Source organism: Orycteropus afer, unplaced genomic scaffold, assembly GCF_000298275.1.
Source record: "Orycteropus afer afer isolate SDZICR_OR568_19922 unplaced genomic scaffold, OryAfe1.0 scaffold00494, whole genome shotgun sequence".
Classification (NCBI taxonomy): Eukaryota; Metazoa; Chordata; class Mammalia; order Tubulidentata; family Orycteropodidae; genus Orycteropus; species Orycteropus afer.
Genome location: NW_006922081.1, coordinates 409444 through 421375, shown reverse-complemented (window position 1 = coordinate 421375; position 11932 = coordinate 409444). Strand labels below are relative to the sequence as shown.

At 37.3% G+C, this 11932-nt stretch overlaps 1 pseudogene; it reads left to right on the top strand.

Annotated features, from left to right (window-relative positions):
- Window positions 1-7689: 7689 nt before the first annotated feature.
- On the top strand, window positions 7690-9076 carry LOC103209369 (annotated as a pseudogene).
- Window positions 9077-11932: the final 2856 nt, after the last annotated feature.

Sequence of the window (11932 nt, the reverse complement as noted above, 5' to 3'; positions counted from 1 at the left end):
GGACTCCTTGCCGTTTTTGCATAAGTTAATCACAAAAGGACAAATATAGTATTAGTCTGTTATTGTGAAAGTTAAGGCAAGGTTTATCTATGGAAGGAAATTTTCTTTCTTGGTTACCAGGGGTGGGAGGGGAGGGGAGAGAACTCTGTTAGATAGATAGAGATAAATATTGATTTGGGTGAAGAGAAGGGCAATGTACCAAATCTGTGTGACTAATATGACAGCATTGAGGATGAGAAAGACATAGAGAGGTACATGGGAGGTACAGACAACCAATATGAACCCTATTGCACATATAGTACTGCACTGTGAATGAAGGCAATCATGGGTATATGGATGGGTAGATGGGTGGACAGGCTGAACTATTAGGTATGTCTATGAAATGGGGAGTGTATTCAAGTACATATATAGGTTGGCAGACAATGGTTCTACAAGTTTATGTGAATGATCAGAATTCCCAGGTGTATAGTAGAGCTGACAAGGGGCAAGGGTGTGGTCACTGCTTGGTCACAGCCAGCTACCCAGAGAGACCGAGTAGTTGAACTGTGGGCTTGGGACCATAGTTGCAAGAGTCATCAAGCTCAATTGGCATAACATACCACACAAAACATTGTTCCACCTCCTGCCTTGGAAGTAGTGACTGGGATCTTAAAAGCTAGCAAGCTGCCATCTAGATGCAACTATGGGTCTCTCCTCATCCAGAACAAAGAAGAATGAAGAAAACCAAAATTCATGGAAACAATTAGTTCTAGTGAGTGGTACACCATCTGATCTGCAGCCTATATGATTATGAGACCAGAAGAACTAGACGATGCCTGGCTACCACTGTCTTCCACTTGAAAGGGAATCTATGTAGATCCTTGATAGAGAGGCAGAACAATGTGGAACAAAACTCAAAATCATTGGAGGAAAAAAGAGGGGAGGACCAGGTTTGCTGGTCTGATAGAGCCTGGCAGAACCACTGAGACTATGGCCCTAGCTGCCCTTTGGGTCTGGAATCGAACCCACACTTGTGGTTTCCAGCCAAACAAAAGACAGGCATATGAGTTGAACATTTAACTTAAGTAGATACACTCCTTAGAGAGAACAATCATGGGAGAAAGAAGGGCTGCTTATGCACAGGGAGACAGCTCAGGGGACAAGAGCCCATGGAGGGATGGATACTGGGAAGGGGTAACTGTGGGGAGGAAGTGGGAGGGGAGCTGTTGCATTGTGGTAAAATGTGGTCAATGTGATGAGACAAAGTGTATATTAACTGCTGTATGGAAAGTGAATTTGCTCTGTAAACCTTCACCCAAATCACAATAAAATCACAATAAAAAAAAAAGAAATATGCAGAATAAAGTATTATTGGCATTATTTTACAATTATTATTTAAATAATAATGCATATTTTTGGCCATTAACCATATTTGGATGGATACAAAACAAATGTGTGTGAAACAAAATTTGTTCACTTTTTCTTTAACATAGAAAAGTGACATGAATCTAATTTCCTTGGAATTGCAGTGAAAGCTACATGAAATGTCATTGCTCAAAGAACTTCAGATATATCCTTAATTAATAGGAAATAAAAGGACAAAGAAATGGTTTATTTTGGGTAACTTATCTTATTAGTAAATAATTTTAAAAATAAAGAACAAAATGATAAACAGAATGTTTGTTAAAGTATTTAATTTTCTATCAAATATCTAGTTTTATTTCTTAGAGTAACAAAGCATCTTATTAAAAATATAATAATAAAAAGGTATTTAATGGAATGGTGTTATATACCTTCAGTGCTTGCTATTCAAAGAATATATGAAAAACAAAAAGTTAATAATTATTTTAAAGGTCTCATTAAATCATTTTAATTTCATGATATTACAACATAAATACTAAATAGCGTCACTGAAATAAATATAGTATTGACCTACAGTACTATAAATTAGTGGCAGGATAGACTAAGATGGCCACAGATTTTTGGCCACAACTTCCAAAAAGAGGTAGCATCTATTACCCTTCATCTTGAATCTGTGCTGAACCTGGAGGTTTCATTTTCATATCCTTAAGAAAGTGCCCTCTTGTAATGTACCCATCATGCAAAAGAACCCCAAGGCAGTTGTGGAGACAATATTTGAGGCACCAAGGTGCTCCTATTGACAATCTGACCTAAGCATCCAGTCTATAACTAGCACCAACTACAAGTCATGTAAGTGAGCAATCTTAGATGTTCTAGTCTAGTCAAGCCTCCAGATGACTACAGCTCCAGCCAGCAACATATGAAGCTGAAGATTCATTCAATTTAGTTCAGTCAACCCATAATTTATAAGAGAGAATAAATGACTGTTGTTCTTTTGAAGCACTAATTTAGAGATGGTTTATGAAGAGGTAGAAACTTAAACAGGAGGAAAAACTCAATTCTAATTTTAAATGAACAATGAGTCCAGAGTCCATCTGTCTACTACTGATCCATAGCAGTTGTATGACTTTGGTCAATTCACTCCACTTCTCTGAGTGTCAAAGAATCCTAGTGGCCCATTGTTAAGCACTTGACTCCTAACTGAAAGGTTTGCAGTTAAAACCCACCAGCTTCTCTGTGGTAGGAAGATGTGGCAGTCTGCTTCCATAAAGATTACAGCCTTGGAAACCCCAAGGGCCAGTTCTACTCTGTCCTCTCAGCTAGCTATGAGTTGGAATTGTCTCGACATCAATGGGTTTTCTGAGTCTCATTTTCAATAGAAATCACTTTATGAGATTATTGTGAGAACTAAAGAGTTCCTTTGAAGCACTTACATAGTGACTGAAACTCAGTAAAAAGTTGAGTAAATATTGACTGATGCTGAGTTGGTTTTACTGATGCTAAGGTTAACTCAGTCCATATAAAATATGTGAGATTTCATGCTGTTAAAGACTTCTGGTGGTGATGAGTGAATGGAGTAGCCATAAAAAGCATAAAATCAGATAGGACTGAAAAAAATAGATTTTAAAAACTACCTTTTAAATAACAGAAATATTATTGAACAGAAGAATCGTATTTATTTCAAGTAAATAACCCACACACACAGAGAGAGAGATAATAAATAAATAAATAAACATTGTCAAAGATAGATTCCAGCTCACAGCAATCCTACAGGGCAGAGTAGAACTGCCCCTTAGGATTTTCAAGGCTTTAAGTCTTTACAAAGCAGACAGCCTGATCTTTCTCCTGCTGAGCAGCTGTTGAGTTTGAACCACCAATCCATCAGTTAGCAGCCAAATACTTTAATCACTGAACCACCAGAGCTCCTTATTGAGTAAATAATTCTATGATTATATTTCATAAATTAATATTTTTAGACAAAATATAATATACTATGGGGCAATCTACTTCCATAGAGATACTGCCTCAGAAACCCAAGGAGGGGTTGCTATGAGTCTGGTCCGACTTGATGGCACGTAACAACAACAACAACATACTCCTTTTGTCCTGAAATATTTAAATGGATACACTTATCATAAACTTATTATGAAGCTCAAATACTTAAATTTAGTTGACTATATTTTGAATGATGATAGATTTGATGTCATTGCTTATCTAATAAAATGAACTGATTTGACTGTTTAACATAAAAATCTAGTTATTTCATCCCAGGTATATGCCATAAAGCTATACAAGTCATACACATATTATGCTAATATTTAATTATATATTCCATTTTGTTCTTCCTTTCTCTGATTAAATTTTAATTTCTGACAAGAACTCTCATTTGTACCAGGTAGTCTTAAAATCATTTTTCCTTTTATTTATATTTTACAAATTCCCAGTAATATCCTCTAATTGTCTCTGAATTTTGACTTCACATTCAGAATAGTTTTTTTTTTCCTCCCTTAAATATTAATACAAGATTGATGTTAACAGCTAGTATCTATTTGTGTTACCCAAACAAGTGTTTTTATCTTTATATCTGAGCAAGTGCATGTTGAAAACCACTAATTTCACTTCCAAAGAGTCAAACTCTTAATTTCCTCCACATTTACCCTTTCCAGCTTAGCAGGACATGTCCCTTCTCTCAATGCTCCCTTATGACTTAATTTGCCTTGTATTCAGTAGAGAAGAGCAGTCATCCTGATACATGGTTCTGAAAAACATGTTCTATTAAATCCTCCTGATCTGTCCACCAATTCCCATGGTTTCGCCTTTCAACTTAGCCCCTTTGTATTATATTTGATTGGTCACTAAGTTTTCATCCTGAATTTTGAGTGGTTCCAATACACCAAACAAAAACCAAACCAAACTCACTGCCATCAAGTCGGATCCGACTCATAGCAACCCCTCCTTTGGTTTCCGAGGAGGTATCTCTATGGAAGTAGATTGACCCATCTTCCTTCCAAAGAGTGGCTAGTGGGTTTGAATGGCCAGCCTTCTGGTTAGCAGTCAAATACCTTAGGAACTAGACCACCAGAGCTCCTAATATACCAAAAGAGAAACAAAATATGGAAGTTAAATAAGGAAGATAATTTATATTCTAAACATTATATTTCCGAAGAAACTATGAATTTATTATTTGTAAAAACTGATTTAAAAAAATATTAAAATCTGCCACTTTGTAATGCCTCTATTTTATTTAAGATGCTACTAAAGCTAAACACCCGTGGAAGCAGTAGTCTAGAAATCAGATGTAGTATTGCAATAGCAAAATCTTCTGCAAATGACCTTTTTAAAGTGTTAAAGAGAAAAGATATCACTTTGGTGACTAAGGTGCATCTAACCCAAGCCTTGGTATTTTCAATCACTTCAAATGCATGTGAAAGCTGGATAGTAAAGAAGGGAGAGCAAAGGGAATCAATGACTTTGAATTGTGATGGTGGCAAAGAATACTGAAAATACCACGGACTTCCAGAATAACAAACATATCTGTCCTGAAAGAAGTACAGCCAGAATGTTCTAAAAGTGAGAATGTCCAGACTTCCTCTCATGTACTTTGGTCATATTGTCAGAAGGGACCAGTGTCTGGAGAAAAATACCATCCCTGGTAAAGTAAAATGTCAGCAAAAAAAGGGAAGACCCTCAATGATATGGATTGACACAGTGGCTGCAATCATGGGCTTAAGAGTAACAAGTAACAAGTATAGCTGAGGCAGGACCAGGCAGTGTCTTGTTCTATTTTACATAGGGTCACTATGAGTCAGAGCCAACTTGATGGCACCTAATAACAATTCAAGCTAAAGTCAGCCCAGTTTGTTCAATTTTTCTTCTCTTTGAATAGTTGATCTACTCAGAAACATCTTGGTCCAATAGAAAGCTGACTTCAAGTTTCTATTTCTTCTAATTACATAAATCAACTGAAAAATGATTTTCAAAAAAATCACAGAATTTGTCCAATATTTTTCAGTGATTATAAAAGACATCCTGACAGAAAGTGAAATATCATAAGAAAATTCATTTTAATGATAAAAATACAGGGACAAGTTCATTGATTAATGCTAAACAGCATATTAATGATTAATGACTAAAACAAAAACCATGCTTTGAGATTTCCAATCATTAGACTTATGTTTAAGTTTTCTAAAATTAGTGTTTTTCTTTTTTTTTCCCTAATCTTACTTTGTAAAATATGTGTTACATATTTTAGAAAGCATTGTGAGGATATTAGAGTGCAAAATGTTCTTTAGTTAGAGCTGGCTCTTTTGTACAAGTACCTTGAAACTCAATCCTTGTTAATAGATTCCACATGAATCTAATAGATTCCACATGAATCTAATAGATTCCACATGAATCTAATAGATTCCACATGAATATCTGTACAAGATGGTAATGCTGTATATGCAAGGGGATAATAATCACGGCAAATGAAATTTCGATGTCTCATCCAGATCTCTATGGCAAGTAAATAAACACACACACACACACACATATACACACACATATGTATATACACACACATATATATATACACACACATATAAATTTAATTATCAATTATTGGCTTCCTTGATAAGTAGAGACTCATCTAAGGATTCTGGAGTGAAGCTGTCATTTTCAATTAGGTTTTATCTTTATGGAAGATTTAAGTAGGAATGACTAGAAACCCAAGGAGGGGTTGCTATGAGTTGGATCCAGCTCGATGGCAATGAGTCCTTAGGACCTAAGCAAACCGGACACCTGCTCAACTGGCAAGCCTCCTTGGGCACCTCTGGTGCTGACCTCCAGACACCTTTCCTTTTGAATGAACCTCACTCATTTTTCAGGGACTCCTTCTGATCCATTCTTCTAGTGAGCCTTCCCAAACTGCTCCAACTTCAAGAGTCACTGTCTCCAGACACTGACTGAGTGTTTTTTTAACTCTGGGGTCCTAGGCTCTGGAGTCAGACAGATCTGGCTTTGAACATGAGTCTTCATTTACTGGCTGTGTAACCTAGACATGTTACTTAACCTCTCTGACCCTCAGAATTCTCGTGTTAAGCAGAGATGGCAATTCCAGTCTCAAAAAGTTGAGAAGATGATTCAATGAGATCAAATATGTAAAGATCTGTTTGGAGACTTAATCCAACAAGTATCCAGGAAGTTGCAAAACCCTTTCCATCCCTCTGTCCTATTTACTCTTCCCCTTCTTGAAAGAGGAAGTATAATGGCACAGAAGGCACCAGGGAGTCACAGGATTTGTGTTCTCTGGGCCTCAGTCTCCTTCTCTGTAAAATAAGACTATTAGATAATTGATGAAAATGCTCATTCACTCACTTACTCGTTCATGTAACTCCTTTGCCAGCCCTGTGTTTCTATATGATGCTTATGTCTTTTATATCCATCAATTCTTCTGAGAGCTCCTTGAATGCAATTCCAGACTGTATCTTATGCCTCAGTATCCCCTGATAGTACCTAGCACAGTGATTGGCACAGAGAGAACACTAGAAAAAAAAAAAAATCCCTCCTTAACAACTTACCTAGGGGCAGCATGTTTACTGTCTCCATCTTTTTACCCCAAAAGAGTGCCCAACCCTGACTGGCAGCAGGGACTCCTCTGCCTTAAACCAGAGCTGGCATCACTTGGTGAGGAATCTGGGGACCAATTGTCACAGCTCTGCTATCAACCACCTCTCAGACACCAGGGTCTGATCCTGAGTCCCAGAAGGGCCCTGTGAGCCAGCTGTGGCCTCATGCCTAAGACATTTGCCTGTTAACTGCAAGTCTGGCAGTTCAAACCCACCAGCCACTCCTCGAAGGAAGGTTGGGCAATCTACTTCCATAGTGAGCACCTGGGAAACCCAAGGAGGAGTCGCTATGAGTCGGGTCCGACTCCACCACATGTAATAACAACAACACATAGAAGTAGCATATATAAAATAGAACTCAAGTAGGCTCTGCCAGCACAAATAAGTTGCATGAGAAATTGGATCACACTCTCAGTCCCACCTATTCTTCTGTATTGCCCTCTCTCCCTCAACTCACAACTAATGCCCCATGAATAAATTTCTATGATTAAAATGATCAAGGAAAAGAATACTTCAGCCTGGCTTACAGGTAGTGTCACATGTTGGTACTAGCCAAATGTAGACTACTACAGCAGAACCACCACATTCAGATGGCTCTGAAACAGAGGCTGTCCCAAAAACAGGAGGCTGCCAATGGAACAGAACATGGTTAAAATCAGGAAGGGAACTCTTCCACCGTGATTTTAAATCTAGCTCCATACAGCTCCATCGCCACCTGCTGCAGCGCCACAGTCAGCACCGACCTGCTGACAACTCCACTGCAATGGAGGACATGAAGGACTACAGTAACAAAGAGGAATTCACAGAGGGATCCAAGATCAATGCAAGCAACAGTCAGCAGGATGACAGTAGAATGTTTTATTGGAAGCTTGAGCTGGAATACAAGCAAGAAAGATCTCACTGTGTATTTGTCTCGATTTGGAGGGGTTGTAGACTGAACAATTAAAAGAGATCCCATCACTGGACAGTCAAGAGGATTTGGATTTGTGCTTTCAAAAATGCTGGTGAGAGTTGATAAACTTTTGAAACTTAAAGAACACAAACTGGATGCCAAATTGATAGACCCCAAAAGGGCCTGTTCTGGTTACCTAGCACCACACTGACAAGAATATACCACAAATGGGATGACTTAAACAAACAGGAGTTTATTCTTACAATTGAGAGGCTTTAACTCCAAGTTCAAAGTGTCAAGCTCTAGAGGCTGGGGGAAAGCCCCTCAACCTTGGGGTCCAGCTTTGCCTCCTGTTCCCACCCCACTGGAGCTAGAGGCATTTCTTCACTCAGATAGCTGCTGGCTGCTGACACTGCCAAGCCCAAGGCTGAGAAGTTAAAAGGTACAGTCCTGATGTTACCAAACCACTCAGTAGGCCATTAACTTAAGTCCATTGTAAGTCCCAAGGTCAGCAGAGCATAGCAGGCTGCTGACCAACTACATGGCTACATGCAGGGTCCAAGTGTGCTATAGGCTAGAGACCATTCCCAAGCTTCTTCTTATATACAGGAAGCAGACCACATCTCAAAGGTGTCTACTCAGCTGCTTGTGATAGATCCCACCATGGAGTTGATTGCCAGTCTCATCATGGGGAATAATTACCACCAGCTGCCCAGCCACTCAGCCAGGCCCAGACAAGTTGACACACAAACTGAACTACCACAGGGCCAAAGCTTTAAATGGGAAAGAAACCCCAAAAAAGGTTTTTGTGGGTAGATTGAGCCCAGATACTTTTGAAGAACAAATAAAAGAATATTTTGGTGCATTCAGAGAGATTGAAAATATTGAACTTCCCATGGACCCATGGATACAAAAACAAACAAAAGAATAGGATTTTGTTTTATTGCATATACAAAAAAAAAAAGTTGTTAAAAAGCAGATATCATCAAATTGGTTCTAGGAAGTGTGAAATCAAAGTTGCACAACCAAAAGATGTATATAGGCAGCAACAGCAACAACAGAAAGGAGGAAAACGTGCTACAGCTGTGGGCGAGGTGGAACTAGGGGTCATGGAGGAGGTCAGGGCCAAAACTGGAACCAAGGATTTAATAACTATTAAGGTCAAGGATATGGAGCCAGTTGTGGTAGAATCAAGTGCTCAAATGCAGAAGCAGTAATAATTACCTTTAAATGAAGATAAGACTAATAGTAAGTCTCTAAGCAGCCAGTTTCTTTGGGCTGCTTTGCTGGCATTGACCCTTGTTCAAGCCTAGTTCCATATCATTACCTGAAAGATACTCCAGCATTCTGTGAAACTCCATGATCTAGTAGATACCTATCTAAAAATAATGCTGCCAGAGCTCTGAAAGTACAGAAGTTAATGTAATTATAGTTAGATAGTATTTTCTGAAACTGATAAACCTCACTAATAAGTTGTAATATGGCTCTGTAATATAAAAAGACTTCTTTTTTTAAAAATTTATCTCTAAACATATTTTATGAATTTAATGCTGGGTCTATTTGAAAAATAAAATTAAAAAAAAAAACCTTCATAATGAACTTTTGAAGGTTTATGTACAGTATTATGTGTTTCAGAGTGTTGTAGTTTACAGATAAATTACAATGCAGTAAAATATTATTAGAATAATTTTTATAATAATATGAAATAACTGATATGTCATAAGGTCATTTCTAAAATTGAAACACATTCTATGTTAATTAGTATTTGGTAGCTGACATTAATAGGATTTATTTTCAGGGAAAGTATAAAGATTTTTCAAAACACTATTCCAGTTGACATGGAATATTAAAATTTAATCCATACATTTTAATTGGTTTTAATAAAATAACTAGTCTAAGTATATTAATAAGGTAGGGTTGTACAATAAATAATAAGTAAGTAATAAAATATTTTTTTTTTTTTTAATCTTTGTTGTCTGTACCTCCCATGTACCTCCATATGTCTTCCTCTTCCTCAATGCCACCATGTTGATCACTCACATTTGGTACATTGCCCTTCTCTTCACCTAAATCAATACTTATCTCTATCTATCTAACAGTGTTTCCTCCCTTCCCCTCCCACCTCTGGTAACAAATAAAGAAAATTTTCTTCCATATATAAACCTTTCCTTGACTTTTACAATAATGGACTAACACAATATTTGTCCTTCTTTGATTGACTTATTTCACTCAGCATAATGTCCTCCAAGTTCATCCACATTATGCGGTGTTTTTCAGATTCTACATTATTATTTAAGGTTGTATAGTATTCTGTTGTGTGTATGTACCATAGTTTGGATATCCATTCGTCATTTGATGGACACCAAGTTGTTTCCATCTTTTGGCTAATGTAAATAGTGCTGCAATGAACATGGGTGTGCATATCTCTGTTCTTGTCAAAGCCCTCACTTCTTTAGGATATATAACTAGTAATGAAATGGCTGGGTCAAATGGTATTTCCAATTCTAACTTTTGACGGAATCACCATACTGTTTTCCACAGTGGTTGGACCATTTGACAGTCCTGCCAGCAGTGTATGAGAGTCACAATCTTTCCACATCCTCACCATCGTTTGTTATTTTGTGTCTTGTTGAACTTTCCTACTAGTGCTGGAGCAAGATGGTATCTCATTGTTGTTTTGATTTGCATCTCTCTAATGGCTAATGATCATGAGCATTTCTTCATATGTTTGTTGGCCGCTTCAATATCCTCCTTGGTGAAGTGTCTATTCATGTCTTCTGCCCATATTTCAATTGGATTATTTGTCTTTTTGCTATTGAGGTGTTGGAGTTTTGTATAAATTCTAGAGATAAGTCTCTTGTCAGATATTTCATTGCCAAATATTTTTTCCAAATCTGTAAGTTCTCTTTTGAGTCTTTTGTAGAAGTCTTTGGAAGCACATAATTTTTTTAATTTTTATAAAGTCTCATTCATCCAGTTTATTTTTTGTTGTTTATGCAATTTGGGTTTAGCTTGATAATATGTTTATGCCATATATTATGGCACCTAAATTTACCTTTACTTTTTCCTTGAGGAACTCTGTAGTTTCAGGTTTCACATTTAAGTTTTTAATCCATTTGGAGTTAGATTCTGTGTATAGTGTGAGGTTTCATTTTTCTGCAAATGGATCTCCAGTTTTCCCAGCACCATTTAGTAAACAAACATTTTATTCCCCATTTAATGGATTTTGGCCCTTTGTCAAAGATCAGCTGATCATAGGTTGATGGATCTATTTCTGGGTTCTCAATTCTATTCCATTTATCCATGTGTCTGTCATTATACCAGTCCCAGGCAGTTTTGACAACTGTGGCTGTATAGTAGGTTTTGAGATCCAGCAGTGTGAGACATCCTACTTTGTTCTTCTTCTTCAATAGTGCTTTGCTTATCCAAGGTTTCTTTCCTTCCCATATAAAGTTAGTGATTGTATTTCTATATCCTTTAAAATGTTGATGGAATCTGGTTTGGGATTGCACTGAATGTATAGATTGCTTTGGGTAGAACTGACATTTCCACAATGTTCAACCTTCCTATCCGTGAGCATGGGATGTTCTTCAATTTGTGTAGATCTCTTAGAGTTTCTTGAAGTTGTTTTGATTTGAACTATTTTTCATAGTTTTCTTGTTCAGGTCTTTTGTGTTCCTGGTAAGATTTATTCCCAAGTATTTTATTTTTTTGGTAGCTATTTTAAATGGTACTGATTTCCTTATTTCTTTTTCAGCAATCTCTTAGATTATAGAGGAATCCAACTGATTTTTGAATGTTGGTCTTGTATCCTGGCACAATGCTAAATCTCCCAATTAGTTCCAGTAAATTTTTGACTGAGTCTCTAGGGTTTTCTAGATATAGAGTCATATCATTAGCAAACAGGGATAGTTTGACTCCTTCCTTACCAATTTGGATGCCTTTGATTTCCCTTTCTTGCCTTATTTCCCTGCCTAGGACTTCCAGTACAATGTTGAATAGAAGTGGTGATAGCGGGCATTCCTGTCTGGTTCCTGTTCTCAAGAGGAATGGTTTCAGTCTCTCTCCATTGAGAATAATGTTGGCTGTT